Here is a 19756-nt window from a genome sequence, read left to right as displayed (position 1 = left end):
GCAGCAGGGTGTTCTTGAGACACCCCTGCACCGTCGGAAAAATTCGTAATTTGCGATGAGGTAATTGCTAATCGCAAATTGCACCTTCATTCCTATGGGCCTCCTGCTGCATGGAAATGAATGGGTAATCTTGCTGAAATGCAAAGTCGAATCTGTATTTAAAAGGGTCTGCACCTCTGTACGGGTGTTCGCTATGTGAAGCACGAAAGTTTCACGGGCCGAACTCAAGGCCACCTCTCTCTGAGACAAAAGAGCTCTTATTCTTGCCATGCTGTTGAAATGTGCTCCCAAGGTTGGTATTTGTGGCCAGATTGAAAACTCCCTATGTTCATGTGTGGGAGGAAATAGAACATTTCTGCAGCAAATAACCCGTTCATTTACTGTTACGATAAAATGAATACTTTTAATTAACCCAGAACAATCTTCATTATTGAGCATCAAATAACTACCATTTTCCAAGAACTTGAACGTGGGGATGATAGCAGGAACTGGCGTGCCTTGCAACACGCAAGCCATATTTGGTCGGTGTTTGTTGCATGAACCGTGTAACTGTATGTGCCTACACATTAGTGAATGATCTGGCGTCTCAGTGCATTCCTCTCCATTCAGATAAAGGTCTTGATCATCTTTGAAAATCTGTATGTGTATGGAAGCGACCAGACCTCATGAAGAAAACCACTACCTAAAGGTTAATAACGACCTATTGGTATATATTTCATACAATTTGAAAACTTATATAAAGCAAAAGGCAGCGTTATTAAACCGTGGATAAGGCACGTTGCCAAAGCAGTGAACCTTTTGGATTTATACTGGAAATGTTAAAGGAAGAATTACGGAGTAGGGCCTGTAAATCTTTAATGGACAACGAGTAAAATTACTCCAACCATCATATTCCTCTAACTCCGGGATAGTAGGGGTGTTTCATTTTTTAGAAGTAGCCAATCCAAAGCATTTGGTCTGGGAAATTGTTTCATTCACAAACAACATATGATTTGGGATGAGACATGCACGGTGGAAAGCCTCAGTGCCTTGTACCTGCCAGGTTCGTGAACCCCAAACTGATGTAGATCCTGGATATTTTTACACTGTGTTACGTTAGCATGGGCTCATTACTGGTTTAAACGCCATTTTTCCTTTTTTGTAACTTCTGCACACGATACTTAGTTGTTGCTTTAGCTTTCAGCCTACCTGCGTCAAGATCTATGCCTGCTTCAAGCAGGCGCAGGGTTTTGATGTAGCTTTGTCCTATCTGATTGTAAATGCGGCACACCGTGGGTGGCAGAGCAGCGGTGCACGTTAACTGGTGCATCCCTGGGGATGTGCTAGTTAATATAAATCTGCCCCTTTACATTTAATTATGTGCAGGGGACACAGAGTAGGTGAGGTTTATCCAAGGTTAAGAAGAGATGAGTCCTGTTCAGTGAAAAATTGGAGATAGGCTTCAGTATATTATATACTTAAGTAGTGTGTTAAGTTTTTGATGACTGTTATTAATTTACTGTTGGGTAATAGTGGTTAATAACATTTTTTATTATATTTTACCACAGATTCAACTGCAGATTATTTCAAGATTTTAGGATGCCTAGCAAAGAAAGAGTAAGAAAGGCTGCAAAACGTCAAAGACAGCAGGACCATGGAAGAATGCAGCAGTCCTCTAACAAAAAGATTTGTCAAGTCACCAAGAAAGCACCGGGTAAGAGTCGAAATACAGTCATAAGAAATATGTGTAGTAAAAAAAATATTACTACAGAAAATGTTTCAGTCCAGAAAAGGAGACAGAAATCAATTGGTAAGGAAAGGCCAATGAGAAATGTTACTGCTAGAGTAAGAGATAACTCTATGCATGAAAGTAGAAGGAAACAAGAGTTTAGGGATATTCGTAAACGAATGTTCCGCAACAGGATAATTGGGAATTTGTTAAAAAATATTAAGAAAGGTCAGCAGAAAGTGGTTTTTTATAAGAGAAAAAAAATTGTTGAGAAAGTTATTGATCAGGCATTTGAAATTAAACGTAAGTTATTTATTTTGACAATCAATAGAATTCGGAAGCTAAACAAGGTAATTTATGATTTCAAAAGAAATAGTAGATGGAAGAGAATAGTTAATCGTAGTAATTTTTGTGAAGTTTTTTCTGGAGAATGGATGCATAGTTCAAGCTCTGAGGCATTTTTTAATAAGGAGAGTTATTTCCAGGATAATGATTTGGTGCATGCAGTTGACACCAGTGGTCGAGCTTATGAAGTGAAAGATGGTTGTCCAGTTGAAAAAGAAAAACTTGTGACAACAGAGATAGAAGAGGTGTTAGGTAATGAGGTTTTAGGGAGACGTCCTAAGGGTCCTGTGTACACCTGGAAGTGTAGTAGTATTTGCAGTGTACGACAGGATTCCATCAATTTGCTTTGTGATTTTATACGGTCATTTAGTAAGAACAGTTTGAAGCAGAAAATGAAGTTGTTGCAAGAATTAGATCCTTGCAGAGTGAGAGAAGTGATAGGTTTGCATGGTCATTCACTGGCTTGTCTTTCCAGGAGAGTATGCCAGAGTGTTTTTCATCATTTCAGGATGCTAGCAGTGCATCATAATAAAGTGAGGAAATTAGTTAGAATGTTGTATTATGCTAAGAGTCCAGCAATTATGCTTAAACAATTATGCGCTGCTCTTTTGCATGGTTCTGAAATAGATGTGAAGAATATATGTGAAGAAATTGAGTTTTGTTACTTTGGAAGTAAAGAGGAGAATGTTGAAATTGACCAAGAAGAAGAGAGTAATGTGGAAGATAGTGTACAGGTTTCCAGTACAGATAATTTCCAGAGGGAAATTGCGACGTTTGAGGTGAAATCAAGTGAGAGGCCAAATTTCACTTGTGTGTGTTGTCGACGCACTTATTATAAGAATCAGACTAAGTTAGTGGATTTATATGGAAAAAGTGAAAGGGAAAATAATAGTGAATGGAAGGATTTTACAACATACTTGATGGTAGAAAATTGTTTTGATTTGGGATTGGATCAACGTGTGTGTACTTATTGTTGTAACAAATTAAATCAAAACCAGATGCCTGCTAGAGCAGTTCATAATAATCTGGAATTGGTTGAGATTCCTTCTGAATTGAAGGATTTAAATACTTATGAATCTATTTTGATTCAAAGTATCCATCCCTTTCAGGCTATTGTAAGAATGGAGCCAAAGACAGGGAAATTGCCTCCATCAGATTTACAGAGAGGATTAAAGGGAAGAGTTGTTTATTTGCCTCTAGATTTGAAGAAAAACATTAACACAATTGGAGTAGAAAAAGTGGAAGAGGAACCTCTTGTTATCTTAGTTAATGGGGTTCCGACAAAGAATAAGAAAATATGGCAAGATTTAGTAGATGTTAGGAAAGTCAAAAGGGCAACATTGTATTTGAAAAAATATAATAAGTACTATAAAAATGTATATGTTGCAGAAGAGGAAGTAAGTGAGGAAGAGGATAACGATTTGTGTGCTGGTCAAATTGAGAAAGTAGAACCCTGTACTAGTGAAGAAATATATGAACATTATAGTGTTCATCTTTTGCATTCCAAGGAAGTCATGGGGAATGCTATTGAGTTGTTTCAAATGAAACAAGCGAAAGGGAGTCCCATTAGTGTTTGGGAGGAAAGTTTGGAAGCTCGGTGTTTCCCACAGCTTTTTCCAACAGGTCTGGGAGGAAGATATGATGAGCGACCTCATCAAATTCCTGCTTCTGAATACCGGACTTTGCGATTGTATGCAGGAGATCCTAGGTTTCGACAATGCATTCCTTATTTGTTTCATCTCCTGTTTGAAAGCGATCTGTCTGGACTGTCATATGCAGTGAACCACATCTTGAAAAGTGGTATACACATGCAAAACATCTCGGCAAGTGACTTTATGGATAAAGTCAATGTCCAAGACAGTATTTTGGATTCTCACCTGATTAATCTCATGGCGTGTCAGCGTGGTACTAATGAGTACTGGTACCGTCGTCATGGTGATTTAAAATGCATGCTAAGGAACTTAGGAACTCCCACATGGTTCCTCACTTTGAGCTGTGCTGAGTATGGCTGGGAAGACTTACTTGAATTTCTACGAGAGGCAAATGCTAACGTAGAAAACATCGAATTCAAGACACCCGGAGAACTGTGCTCTTTGGATCCAGTCAATGTATGTAGGTACTTCAATCATAGATTTGAAGGTATGATGTCTTTCATCATGAATAAGAAGAATCCACCTCTTGGAGAGGTGTTGGATTTCTTCTGGAGGAAGGAGTACCAAGCAAGAGGTGCTCCTCATATACATATGTTGCTGTGGATCAAGGATGCACCTAAATTTGGAACGGATGCAGAAGACTCAGTGATGAGTTTCATAGAACAGTATTCTACGTGTGCTGTTCCAAACGCAAAGGAGAAAAAAAGCCTACGAGAAAAAGTTTTACGTTTCCAAAGCCATCGATGTGGAAAGTACTGTCGTCGTAAATTCCGGAACAAAGACAAGTTCTACACCAAATGTCGTTTCGGCTTTCCACGACCGGTGATTTCTAAAGGAAGAGTGAACAGTTTGATGTCTTCGCTGCGACATAATGTGATGAAGAAATCACCTAAAAACACATACAATTTGAAGAGGAACGAAGAGTCTAAGTACATTAACGACTACAACCCGGTGATTTTGTCCATGTGGAATGCTAACATGGATATACAGTTTGTGGCTGATAACTGTATGGCTGTGGCTCGGTATGTGACATCTTACATCACCAAAAAAGAGAAGACAGAATTGAAGGATATGTGGGAGGACATTTCCCATGAAAAGAGCCTCAGCAAGAAGTTGTACAGTTTCAGTCTGAAGATGTTGTCGCATCGAGAAATCGGAGCTTACGAATGTTCTGACCGGTTGTCTTCAGCAAGTCTCTATGCCAAGTCCAGGAGTATCGTTTGGGCGAGTGTTGGTCTTGCTGCAACGCGTAATCGAGTTCTGAAACCTGTGCGGGAAATTGAGTATTTGGCGGAAAAGGAGCCAAACAGTACCGACATTTTGAAGAGCAACATGTTGGATACATATTATCCAAATCGAAGCAGTCACCTCGAGAATGTTTGTCTGTATGAGGTTCTGCAAAATTACATATTCAAGAGGAACATCAAAGAAGATACTGAGAAAGGAGTGTATGCTGTAATAGGAAGTGAGGGATGTCTGGTCAAGCAAAGAAAATGCCACTTGATAAACCATCGAAAATTGAGTGGCGAATCTCCTGAAAAAAAGGAGTTTTTCTATTTAGCACTTTTGCAACTTTTTAAGCCTTGGCGTGCAGAAGAGGAACTGCTTGGAGATTTCCTTTGTTACGAAGACTCATTCAATGCTGCCAAGGAGACCATAGAATGTCCTGCTTTTCCCAAATATGTAGAAATGTTGAATGTGGAAATTGAGCAGGAAGCAACGATTGCAGCCGAGATTGCCAGAGACAGTTCTCAGGACAGTCAGAGTTCTGCTTCATTGAGTCAGGATCCACTAGGAGGACCTCTTATCGAAAATGAAGCTGCCACTGCTATGAATGAAGTGGAAAGAGCCATGGCACATGCTCAGGAGGATGCGGTTAACTTAGAAGAGTTGGAAAGACAACTCAACGTTGAGCAGAGGAAAATATATGACGAACTTACCATGCAAATTGATCATGGATTAAGTCATGACAAGAAAGAGTGCTCATGTACGTCGTTGAAGCCTGTCCGACTGTACGTGAGTGGAGAAGCGGGAACTGGAAAAAGTTTCCTTATTAAAGCAATTTCATGTTATTTGCAGGAAAGGACAGAGTCATCGCTGTCTTGTGTTGTCACCGCTCCAACTGGACTGGCAGCACATAACATTAAAGGGATTACTTTACATCGTTTACTGATGCTGCCAGTGGAGCATGACAACAAATTAGAATATCACAAGCTATCTGGAGATGCTTGTTTTGAAGTTTCAAGAGTCTTGAGGAAAATGAAACTTCTTATCATTGACGAAGTAAGCATGGTTTCCAATGTCATGCTTGCCTTTGTGCATTTGAGAATGCAAGAAGTTCTCAAAACAGAGTATGATGTGTTATTTGGTGGCAAACACATCATTGTTTTCGGAGATCTTCTGCAGCTGACACCAGTGAAAGGGCAACCTGTGTTCAAAATGCTCACGCATGAAGATACCAGGAAGTGCTTAGGGAGTATTGGCAACGTCAATATATGGTTAAACTTCAATTATGCTGAACTGCATGAAAATATGCGTCAGGCAAAGGATGAAGTTTACAAGACTATTCTACAAGATGTTAGAATTGGAAAAGTGACCGAGCATGGGAAAGAAGCTTTACATGCACGATTACTGACACATTTATATCCAGACGAAGATGTTGTGCCTGAGAATATTTTTCAGAAAGTTACTGAGAAAAAATCTGGAATATGTTTGATGCCAACTCTTGCAGAATGTGCCAAATTCAACAACAAAATGTTGCATTTAGAAAAGCAAGAGATTGTAAAATTGGAAGCTATTGACAGAGTAGAGCATATGGGATCAACAATTATTTTGTCTGAGAATCTGAAAACAAAATTGGATTCATTAGAGAAGAGTATATCTAAAACTGCGGGTTTTGAAAAGACTCTGAATGTGTGCTTGAACTGGCGTATAATTTTAAGAAGGAATTTACATGTTGAAAGAGGTCTGGTAAATGGATCAATGGGTAATGTTGTTGATTTTGTGAAATACAGAAATAGAGATGGAATTGAATTTTTAAAAATTAAATTTGATGGCATTGAGGAAGTACAGCTAATTGCTCGTTGTTCTGCTAGATTTTTGCTTGTAAAAGACTTATATGTTCGTCGTAAGCAGTTTCCTGTTTGCTTGGCATATGCGGTGACAATTCATAAATCGCAAGGTTTAAGTGTAGACTGTGCATTGGTGAATATTGGCAGTTCTGTGTTCAAGGAGGGTATGGCATATGTGGCATTGTCACGAGTTAGGACTTTATCGGGATTGTACTTGATTGAGTGTGATGTCACAAACATTTGTGCGGATCTAGATTGTGTTAAGGAATACAATAGGTTGAGAAGAGAGTATGCGCCACATTTGCCTCAGTATCCTTTGTTTGAGAAACGTGTGGTAGGCCGGAAACGAAGAAATGTGACCAATACTGGGGAGGTTGTAGCAAAAAGACGAAAAGTCGATGAACCTGAAATTACAAGCAGAAACAAAAAGGATTCTGTTGAAGATGTTGTTGGTTTTCAATTTGAAAACAGTTCTGGTGTCAACTGCTATGCTAATGTAGTAGTTAATGTTTTGTTTTCTCTAGAAAATGTAAAAGAAGAGATTGTGGTCAATTCTGATCAAAGATTTTGCAGTTTGTTAAATTCTGTGTTAGAGAAATGTAGCACTGATAGAACAAACATAGAAAGTGTGTCTGAAATTCGAAATCTGTTAGACAGATGTTCAGGCCAAACACAATTCTCTCAAAATAGTCAGCAAGATTGTCAGGAGTTTTAATGTACATGCTTGATGTATTGCATGATGAAGGTGTAGATGTAGATCACCTGTTTGGGCTTTCTTATCAATGGCAGCATGACTGCGAGAACTGTAGGGTATCAAGTACTACTAGTGTAGACTCAGAAATATTTATATATTTAACTTTGCCAGACAGTAAATCAGTCTCTTTTAATAAGCTAGTAAAAGCAGCTGATCACAACATGGAGTGTAGCCAATGTAGATCTGAAATGATGTCCACATTATTTATACGAACATATGGCCAGTATGTCATTTTAATGTTCCAACGATGTAGGCCTGATGGAACAAAATTGACAACTTTAATTAAAAATTTTGTGGCTTCACAGTTGTCAATATCAGGAAGGACTTTTGTAACTGTAGCAATTATATATCATGATGGTCCTTCAATAACATCAGGACATTATACAGCTTATTTAAAGTGTAGAAATGGCTGGTCATTCTGCAATGATTCTGTTTTAATTTTCAAAAAAAAATTGCCGTTTGACCTTAAAAACTCTTACCTGGTGTTTTTAAAACCAAAATTTTAGGGAAAGAATCTCGGGATGTGCTCTGAGGAATTTCAAGAAGTTCTCATGGCTCCTACACGATTTGGCCTTGAGGATAAGTGTAGTACAGAGACATAACTTCTTACCATAACACTGGACTTTATGGAGAAATACGTGCACTTTGAATGAGTTCAGAAAAACTGTTTCTTTTTATAAGCTAATTGAAGCAGCCAATCAAAACATGGAGTAGAGGGAATGTAAGTCTGCAATGCTGTCTACTGTTTTACATTGCTTTGTGATTAAAAGTGATGTAGAGAATTAAATAATTGTACTAGTCATAAAGGTAGTGTAAGTCTGCTTCATAGTAAGCAGTATCAGTGTGATAGGAAATGTAGAACATGATTGAGGAAGAAGGGGAAGATATTACTAGTCCAGGATTGTGTAAATGATCTTCAACATTTTAATTCTGAAAGTTGTGGAAATGCGAAAAGACGGGATTGGCTAACAAGAAATCCAAGAGTTATACATGGCTCTGACAAAATTTGGCCTTGTGGAATCTTGTGGTAGAGAGCAAGAAGTCATTTATTGTATGTAACATGTTTTTGAAAACGATGGAGGTTTTCTTTCAGAAAGTGGCGGGTTGAAAGTAATAACAGCACAACAGAGTGTAAGCTGTTCATAGGACATCCTTGGCCGTCATGGAAAGTAAGTTAACTTTAAGGAGTTCTGAATTCTGATTTTTAATGTTGTATGGGTTTTTTAAACACAATCATTTTGATTGTGTTTTTTTTTCCCCGCTGTTATATGATGAATACCTTCAAGTCACTGTTTTAGTGAAATTTGATACATTCTGAGAACAGCAAAAATAAACCATTTAACATGTATAATTAATTCTGTTCTGTTTGCATTTATGATGTACATGTAGAACTGTGTAGGAGGCATGGAGAAGGTGAGGCTTCTGTAAGTGTCAAAGTTGTTGCATACAGTCCTCATATTCTACGTAGTCTTTTATATTTCATTACTTTCACTGTTTCTGACTGATCTAAAAATTTTTTTTTTAAAAGAACAGTAAGTATAAGGGAAGGAAACAGACAGTTATGTTAAAAGAAACACAGCTATAGGGAATAAACTAGGGATACTGTTACCCGCAATCCTCTGCTGATGATGTCACTGAGCATGTCATGAATGATGTAATATGTGACATCATCAGCAGTGGATTACGGGTAATAGTATCTCTAGTTTACTCCCTTATAGCTGTCTTTCTTTTAACATAAGTGTCTGTTTCCTTCCCTTATACTTACTGTTCTTTTTTTAAAAAAAATTTTTTGGGTTCGCTTCCGGTTCGCGTACCGGGGAGCGAACTGGGAAGCGAACTAAGAGAAATAGAGGTTGGCACAGTTGCAAATATTGTACCAATTTTTTATTAACGGGGAGGTAGTTCTGAAAAGAACTTTTTTTTAAATTGTTTTTGTTGTTTTATATTTTTTTTATTATTTTTCTGAAATTTTTTTTACTTTTTTTGAATTTTTCTGAACAGTTTTATAATTTTTTTGTTTTTTTTTCGGAGGGGGCAACGAAAACGATTCATTGTAAAGGGCTCAACAGGAGCAAGAAAACAAAAAAAAAGAATTTATTGTTTGGGGAGTTTCGGACAAACATGAGCATGATTGTCAATAGCTCTGTTGATCAGAGTGATGCTACTTTCTGCGTAGCAAATGAATCCACTGCAATGTAGGCAGACTTGTTTTACTTCACGAAATCTCGTTTGTATATTTGGCACCATCTCCCTGCCCTCTGGTCCCGTTACTTCCGGTACAACAGATCTTCTGGCCATAATAGGGAGATTATCTAGGTCGTCCTGTTCCTCTTCTTCGTCTTCTTGCTGAATTATAACTTTAGCAGGTGGTCCACTCTTCCTTGGATGTGGTGGAGGTGGTGGGGAAGCACCAGCTGAAGCTAGTAAAGAAGCCATTGCTCACTGGTAACAAAGGGTCTTTCTCTCACAATGATGAAAGTCAGAGTGAGGAAAGAAGGAGGGATTTTCACCATTTGGGAAAAAAATAGTTCTCAACCAATGAAAAGTGTTCATTTTAGATCATATGACCTAGTCTTACATCATTAGGAAACCGAAAGTGAAATGAACCAATGAAAAGTGTTATTACCAAGTCACATGACCTGCTGTGTGTATGTTACGCGCTTTGCAGGGCCTCCCGGTTTGCTTCCAGAAACCTGTGCTTTGCGACTCGGTAAGCGTACGAGTTCGCTAACGTAGCACGTCATATGACGTATCACGCGACAACGCGAAACGTCATGCGGACGGGAGGCGTCACGATGTTGTTTTCTAACGCGGCAGTTGCGGTAAAGAAACGTTTACCGGCTCGTGGTCTATTTCGCGGCATCAAGGTCAGCTAACGGGAAGCTTCCCGATTCGCGAAGCGGGAACGAAGAAAAAAAAATATTTAAAAAAAAAGTTATTAATAAACATATAAAATATATTTTTGGATTTAAAGAAGAATACATTTTACAGCTACAGATATTAGCTGTTAAAAAACCAATGAAATTCACTGAAAAAACCATAGGTTATAGACCATATATAGTTAGGAATTAGCATTTACAAAACCTTGAAAATTCACTGAAAAAACCATAGGTTATAGACCATATATAGTTAGGAATTAGCATTTAAAAAACCTTATTTTACTCACACAAAACCATTGAAATTCCATATATAGTTAGTTGCATATATATATATATATATATATATATATATATATATATATATATTACCTACTGGCGGTCGCCAGTAGGTATATATAGTTAGGATTTTTTCTCTATGGGTTTTTTGAAAATTCTATGTCTAATAACTTTGGCGTTTGTGGACGGAATTGGTTGAAATTTTCAGGAAAATGGCACATTTTGTTTCTGAGCAGCCCCTGAAAATTTTGGGGGGGTTCGTCAAGGGGGGGCCGAGAAAAAAGGGGGGTCCCAAAACGTGTTTTTAACATTGAGTTTTCCATAGGGCGGTTGGCCTCACTTTTAGCCCGAACGGCTGAATGGATTTGCACGAAACTTGGCAAAATTGTAGGGACTGGTAGCCCGATGTGCCTTTTGTAGGTCTCAATATATGTGCTCCAGTGGATTTTGAGAAATTAACGTTTAAAAAAATATATATATCTGTAACAGCGGACCGGGCAGCGCTCTGGTTCGCGGACTTTTCGCGCAACGGAGCTTTGTGAAGCGAAGCTGATTGGTTCTCCGGCGTCTGTCAACATTCCAAACAGTCCGTAGCGGCCGCCATCTTGTCTCTCGGTAGGATCGAGAGACAAGAGGAGGCCGAAGCGAAGGGGCAAATGACCATAAGGGGGCATAGTACATTGTCGCTCACCCCCTAGGTTTGATGTGGAGGTTTTAAAAGGGCCCCGCGGGGCAAAAAAAAATAAAAATAATAATAATCGAACAGCTGAATGGATTTGCACGAAACTTGGTAAAATATTTGGGACTGGTAGCCCGATGTGCCTTTGCTAGGTCTCAATATATGTGCTCCAGTGGATTTTGAGAAATTAACGTTCAAAAAAAGATATATATCTGTAACAGCGCTCCGCTTCGCGTAACGGAGGTTTGCGAAGCTGATTGCTTCTCCGGCGTCTGTAAACATTGCAAACAGTCCGTAGCGGCCGCCATCTTGTCTCTTGGTAGGATCGAGAGACAAGAGGAGGCCAAAGCGAAGGGGCAAATGACCATAAGGGGGCATAGTAGATCCTCCTTGACCTCTTAGGTTTGATGTGGAGGTTTTAAAAGGGCCCCGCGGGGCAAAAAAAAAAATAATAATAATAATCGAACGGCTGAATGGATTTGCACGAAACTTGGCAACATTGTAGGGACTGGTAGCTCGATGTGCCTTTGCTAGGTCTCAATATATGTGCTTCAGTGGATTTTGAGAAATTAACGTTCAAAAACAAGATATATATCTGTAACAGCGCTCCGCTTCGCGGAGATAAAATTATATCTGTATTACCTAGCTGTTGCTAACACCAGTTAGCGACGGCTATTAGGAGATAGCGACCATCTTGGGCCCCACTTTGCATGTGAGTGATATTTATCACTAATGACATGCAAAGTGGGCTTGCCAAGATGTTAGTGACTGGAAACAGTCGCTAACATCGCTATCTCCTATTATCAACTTTTGGAAATATTCGCGATAAGCGCGAATATCTCCAAAAGCTAGCACCTGCCCTGAGCAGTTCTTAGCCATGTTATCCAATGGGAGGTGGATAACATGGCTAAGAGCATTAGCTCGGTAATGCATGAATATCGCGGAGTTTTCAGCGATATTAATGCATTGCGGTCGTTTTTTATCGTATTTGCGATAAACCTTGATAATAGCAAGGTTTATCTGCGATAATTTCTGACGATGCTTAGCGGTAAAAAAATCGTTGCTAAGCATCGTTAGGGATAAATATCGCTTAACTTTGGTAATATGCCCCAACGTCTGTTAACGTTCGATTCGAAGGAAATCAGGAAGTGTTGAAAAACATTGTCTGCGCCATCTTGTCTTTTTTCAAATGCCACACTTTTGTCGTGCACGGCAGTCATTTTAGATGCCTTGACCAGACCCACTCTGTGCACGCTGTCGATCCTTAGCATGGCTCCCCACCCTCGCAAGCATCTCCCCCAGGCAGTGGTCACCCCCGCTCTCTGTCTTATGCATGGGTAATAAACCTCCCCCCATCTGCGCTGCTCTTCCCTGAGAATCACACCCTGTGCCCGCCCGACACCTCCCTTTCGCCCTATTCACTACCGCACCCTCTGACACTCCTTTTCCTCTGTGTCCGATTGTCCAGGCCGGTCCTAGGGTATCAGCTAGCCCTGCAGATGTAGTTTATGGCCCCAGCTTCAAAGGAGTTATAGTAGATCAAGGCCCACACTCGATGAGATCCGTCACAGCAGACACGTTCCTATTATCTGAAAACCATCCTGTATTGTGATTGGGGAGGGGACCGAGCCTGAAGCGGAAGATTCCAGGGATGACTCTTTGTACATCAAAGTTTTTACAATTATGTGTCACATTAAAAATATATAGCACTCCAACAAAGTAGTAAGATTATAAAACTTTAATAACTTATAAATATATACAAGAAAACAAAAACAGTAATAACATATACACATTTTTAGGGAAAAACAACGAAGTAGTGGTCGGCTGTGCGAATAGTCCCAACGCAGCACAACGTCCAGATTTCTGGCGTGGGGCGTCGCGGGGGGTGGGTCATCAGTAGCAAACTGTTGTGCGAATAGTTCCAAGGCAGCAGAACGATGGCACCAAGGTGATGTCCAGTAAGTTGCCGCACTGGTTTTGGTATCCTACAATGCTGCTCCGAATAACGGCGTGGGGCGCCCCGGGGGAGGCGGCGTGAACGGGCCTCTCCAGGTGGAGTCTCATCTGTTGTAGTGGGGCGCCCCTTTACCGTTTCAGTTGCCATTCCGTCCGTTTTTGGTCCACTGTGTCAAAAGCGGCAATTCAGCTGAGTTGCGCCCACTCTTGCGGTGCAGTGATAGGCGGCTGTCACAGGACTCTAAAAATGGCGGCAGGCTCTTTCCTTTTTGGGCCTGGTCCACTGAAATGGCCCTGGGACACCTTGGAAATCGGACGCTTGTCTGCTAGGTCTTGGACCCCATTCTCGAAAGCGTCCCCTCCGCCTTGAGGATTCATCAAAAGTTTTGGGGGCCCCCGACTCCTGTAGGCTTCTGGTGGGGAGCGGCTGCCATGATTGCTCACGGAATGACCACGACGGAGCTACGAGATGGTGGTGCTCTCATGCTGACGCCAGCTTCAGTCTGAAACATCCAGAAACAAGGTGGGGCTTTCATCGTTTGGGAAAAAAAAAAAGTTTTCATCCAATGAAAAGTGTTGTTTTTAGGTCATATGATAAAGCCTTCCATCATTAGGAAACCAAAAGTAAAATGAACCAATGAAAAGTTTTATAAACAAGTCACATGACCTGTTATGCGGCATAGGGTATAAAATGCGGAGAAAATACGTTGGCACGTGAGGCGGCGTCAGTAGCGGACCGATGTGCGAATAGGCCGAAGGCAACACAACGCGCCAAGATCCGGATGGCACCGAGGTGGTGTCCAGCAAGTTGCAGCACTGGTGTGGCCATCCTACAATGCTGAAAGTCGGCGTGGGGCGCCCCGTTGGCCTGTGAGTTTGCGTCAGTAGCGGACCGATGTGCGAATAGGCCGAAGGCAGCACAACGCGCCAAGATCCGGATGGCACCGAGGTGGTGTCTAGTAAGTTGCCGCACTGGTGTGGCCATCCTAATATGTTGAAAGTCGGCGTGGGGCGCCCCGTTGGCCTGTGAGATGGCGTCAGTAGCGGACCGATGTGCGAATGGGGCCAAAGGCAGCGCAACAATATTTTCGGAATAGAAGACACCACAAGGCGCTGAGATGCCAAGATCCGGATGGCACCGAGGTGGTGTCTAGCAAGTTGTGGCACTGGTGTGGCCATCCTACAATGGTAAAAGTCGGCGTGGGGCGCCCTGTTGGCCTGTGAGATGGTGTCAGTAGCGGACTGATGTGCGAATGGGGCCAAAGGCAGCGCAACAATATTTTCTGACTGACACCACAAGGCGCTGAGATGCCAAGATCCGGATGGCACCGAGGTGATGTTTAGGAAGTTGCTGTACTGGTGTGGCCATCCTACAATGGTAAAAGTCGGCGTGGGGCGCCCTGTTGGCCTGTGAGATGGTGTCAGTTGCGGACCGATGTGCGAATGGGGCCAAAGGCAGCGCAACAATATTTTCTGTATGGAAGATACCACTAGGCGTTGAGATGCCAAGATCCGGATGGCACCGAGGGGATGTCTAGCAAGTTGCTGTACTGGTGTGGTCATCCTACAATGCTGAAACTCGGCGTGGGGCGCCCCATTAGCCTGTGAGATGGCGTCAGTAGCGGACCGATGTGTGAATAGGCCGGAACCAGCACAAGGCGCCAAGATCCGGATGTCACCGTGGTGGTTTCATAGTTGAGAGGCACTTCATCTGCAGTGGGGCGCCGAGATCCGGATGGCACCGAGGTGATGTCTAGCAAGTTGCTGTACTGGTGTGGTCATCCTACAATGCTGAAACTCGGCGTGGGGCGCCCCATTAGTCTGTGAGATGGCGTCAGTAGCGGACCGATGTGCGAATAGGCCGAAGGCAGCACAACGCGCCAAGATCCGGATGTCACCGTGGTGGTTTCATAGTTGAGAGGCACTTCATCTGCAGTGGGGCGCCGAGATCCGGATGGCACCGAGGTGATGTCTAGCAAGTTGCTGTACTGGTGTGGTCATCCTACAATGCTGAAACTCGGCGTGGGGCGCCCCATTAGCCTGTGAGATGGCGTCAGTAGCGGACCGATGTGCGAATAGGCCGAAGGCAGCACAACGCGCCAAGATCCGGATGTCACCGTGGTGGTTTCATAGTTGAGAGGCACTTCATCTGCAGTGGGGCGCCGAGATCCGGATGGCACCGAGGTGATGTCTAGCAAGTTGCTGTACTGGTGTGGTCATCCTACAATGCTGAAACTCGGCGTGGGGCGCCCCATTAGCCTGTGAGATGGCGTCAGTAGCGGACCGATGTGCGAATGGGGCCAAAGGCAGCGCAACAATATTTTCTGAAGAGAAGACACCACAAGGCGCTGAGATTCGGTTACCACCGAGGTGATGTGTAGCAAGTTGCCGCACTGGTGTGGCCATCCTACAATTCTGCTCCGAATAACGGCGTGGTGTGCCCGAAGGGGGGGGGGGGGCGGCGTGAACGGGCCTTCCTAGGTGGAGGCTCGTCTGCTGTAGCGGGGCGCCCCTTTACCGTTTCAGTTGCCATTCAGCTGAGTTTCGGCTGCTCTTGATGCTACAGCGACAGGCGGCTGCAACAGGACTCTCAAAATGGCGGCCTGTTCTTTGTATTTGGGCCTGGTCCACTAAAATGGCCCTGGGACACCTTAGAACTCGGACGCTCGATTTTTTTTCCTTTCCTGTACATGCAAAAAAAGGTAAATGCCCGGTACGTTACACGCTTCATCTGCCACGATGAACTCTCCAGAGGAACCGAAAAAAAATATAGTTATGGTAACTATACCATGCATCGTCATATGGAGAGGTGGCACCAATTAATTATAGTGCTGCATAAAAGAGAGATTTGGAGGAGAACCCCTGACCTGCTAGTACATTCATCAAAGAAGTGGCACTGACAGCATCAGAGGCAAGGAAAACGGTCCCAAATATTTAGAAGAACTTTGGAAAGATTAAAATGACATGTTTAGATTGTGGCAAATTAATTTCATGTGGACAGATGAGTGTTACTCTAATAAATACAGCATATGAACATCATCATAGTCGATGGTTGGTAGAGGCATTTTGACTATATCCTGGACCTGCCCGTCCTCGCCCAAAATGGCGCCGGAATAAATGGGACTCGTAACTCCTTTTTGTGTACTGGTTGCAGAACCTTGAAATCACGAGATACGTATGCAGTTTTGAAGCACATGGCGGGCGGGAACGAGAATTGATTGAATATTTCGACATCCCTATTGATATTAAGTTCTGATGTGTTATTGATTACTGTACTATTGAAAGTTCGAATTAACGTCACCCATGGTACTTGCCCGCAAATGTATATCTAGATAATTTTATTGTAACTGGCCCTGTCGTATTTTAATTATAAAATGTACGTCCACCGATTCCGTAACCTTTAGACACCTTAGTTCTTGCAACCTAATGGCCCGCCCGTTACGTTCCTCTACAGTGTAAATGTCTACTCATCATATACGATTACAGTTTGCTCCGTGGCCGGCCCACGTGGTTATAGGCTCGTATTTGTATAATGAAATTTTCACAATAAAGGTTTTTAAAAGAAAACATGGTAGTAGTATATACATTGGTAACGTTTTTAATAATAGTCACTGTTTTAGAATCATTAAAAGGCAAGTGAAATAAAGCAGACCAATTACATGAAGGGTAAAAGGTATAATACGAAGGAACGCAGTAAAGATAAATGTTCAAGGGCTGTTGTGTTTTCTATTCCTGCAACATAAAGTGATCGATAAGAATCTCATATTCAGGCGTATCGGCGACTAAGACAGCAGGTCGACCCTCTTTTGCTCAACGGCTCCGTCATGGGATGAAGAAACGCTCTTTTTCTCGAAAAAAGAATATATTTTACTTGCAGGACAGTTGTAAATTTTCCGGGAAAGTACATTAGCCTGGAACATTATAACATATATTTAAGAAAAAATAATGTTCGGAAGTAATAAAAAGCGTAATTTTTAGGTCATATGACCAAGCCTTTCATCATTAGAATAAGAAAAGTAAAATGAACCAATGAAAAGTTTTATTAACAAGTCACATGACTTGTTATGCTTACGTTACGCGCTGCGCGCCCCGGATGACTTCCGGATGCGCTAACGCGGCGCGTCATATGACGCATTACGCGACAATGCAGGTCCAGAATATAGTCAAAATGTCTCCACCAACCAGCGGTCGGAACACAACCCCTTTCAGCAGGCTAAATAGTTCTGTTAAATGACAACAGAAGGGACAGGCAACAAGAACCATTAGTCAAAGAGGGGAGGGCTAGTTCTTCTCTACCGGGTTACATTGGGGCGCTACCGGAACTGATCGAATTGGTAGTCTACAGTGTTTCTGGATGTTTCAGACTGAAGCTGGGGTTAGCATGAGAGCAGCACCATTTCGTAGCTCCGTCGTGGCCATTCCGCAACCAATCATGGCAGCCGCTCTTTATCGTTATTTTGGGCGGGGTGGGTGGCGGAGCCGAGCTGTTTTGCAGCCATCATTGTGTGGAGTTCAGTTCATTTCACTAGTTTTGTATTTGTCATGAGGGGTTGTTCCTAATGTTTCTATTTTAGCGAGGTCAAAAAGAGATCCCATTAGTGGCCTACTGATTTTGCTCGATTCCTTTTCTTTTTTTTTTACACGATTTTTCGTTATCTGCAAAGACTAAACAGAGTATTGCGACTCTGTGTTTGTTTGTAAATAGAGAATGAACCAAGGAGAACCAATTCTAAAACAGTAAATACTTGGATAACAATCAATCAAATGGAGAGAGAAGCAGGCACGACGTATTACAACGGGGGCAAAGGCCTGCGTTAACTACCCTTCACTATGTGCAAAGAGAGAGTACTCCTAATAGAAATGAGGGGGGGGGCACCATTCAAAGCAGATCAGTGTGCATAAACACGAAAATGTTTTCACTTACCACGTACTTGACATTCGACAGCTTATGATATTTGCTATTAAAAAACCATTGAAATTCACTGAAAAAACCATAGGTTATAGACCATATATAGTTAGGAATTAGCATTTACAAAATCTTGAAAATTCACTGAAAAAACCATAGGTTATAGACCATATATAGTTAGGAATTAGCATTTAAAAAACCTTATTTTACTCACACAAAACCATTGAAATTCCATATATAGTTAGTTGCACTAACTATATATCGCGCACCCGCAATCCACTGCTGATGATGTCACATATTACATCATTCATGACATGGTCAGTGACATCACTGATGACATCACTGATGACATCTCAAATGACATCACTGATGACATCACTGATGACATCTCATTTGACATCAATGACCACATCACTGATGATATCATTCATGTGACAATACAATGCATCTCCTCACATTTTAATATAACCTCTGTTTCACCCAGTGTTAAATACAGAGTATAATTTTTGAAACCATTGACACACCAATACTAGTTACTACATATGTACTCACTGATTCCTACGTCTACACACACATTCACTCATTCACCCATACAATCATTCATACATACAATCACTCATCTTTACAACACTATCATATGCACTCATACACCTATACAGACACTCACACTCTGCCACTCATCCATGGAGTTACTCACACACCTAGTCAGTCCTGTAAAGAATCAATCACACTTCCATTTTCTTGTCTATACAGTTAAACATAGAGCACCTTACATTTTCAAACATATACTAACACATACTTACCTTGTTATACAATCATTGATATAAGTACACATTGATCTGCACAGAGTCACACACCTCCCAGCCAGCCACACACACACTCAGTCTCCCATACAAATACTTGGACAATCAATCAGTAACCCATATAGTTAATCATATAGCTACTGATCAACACATGCAGCAGTTTACAGAACAACAGACATAATGATGCACAAATTAAGACACTTTAGTCACTAACCCATGCACTCAGTGAGACACATTTAATCACTCACTCATACATTCAGTCATGCACCTACTAAATCCTTTGTCCAGACACTTATACTTCCACTCATTCTTCAATATGTAAGACACATTTTAACTTTACAGAAACATACAGTCACTGGATGTTGTCATCAGTGATGTCATCAGTGATGTCATTTGAGATGTCATCAGTGATGTCATCAGTGATGTCACTGACCATGTCATGAATGATGTAATATGTGACATCATCAGCAGTGGATTGCGGGTGCGCGATATATAGTTAGTGCAACTAACTATATATGGAATTTCAATGGTTTTGTGTGAGTAAAATAAGTTTTTTTAAATGCTAATTCCTAACTATATATGGTCTATAACCTATGGTTTTTTCAGTGAATTTTCAAGGTTTTGTAAATGCTAATTCCTAACTATATATGGTCTATAACCTATGGTTTTTTCAGTGAATATATATATATATATATATATATATATATATATATATATATATATATAT

Source organism: Lissotriton helveticus, chromosome 12, assembly GCF_964261635.1.
Source record: "Lissotriton helveticus chromosome 12, aLisHel1.1, whole genome shotgun sequence".
NCBI lineage: Eukaryota > Metazoa > Chordata > Amphibia > Caudata > Salamandridae > Lissotriton > Lissotriton helveticus.
This window is presented reverse-complemented; position numbering follows the sequence as displayed.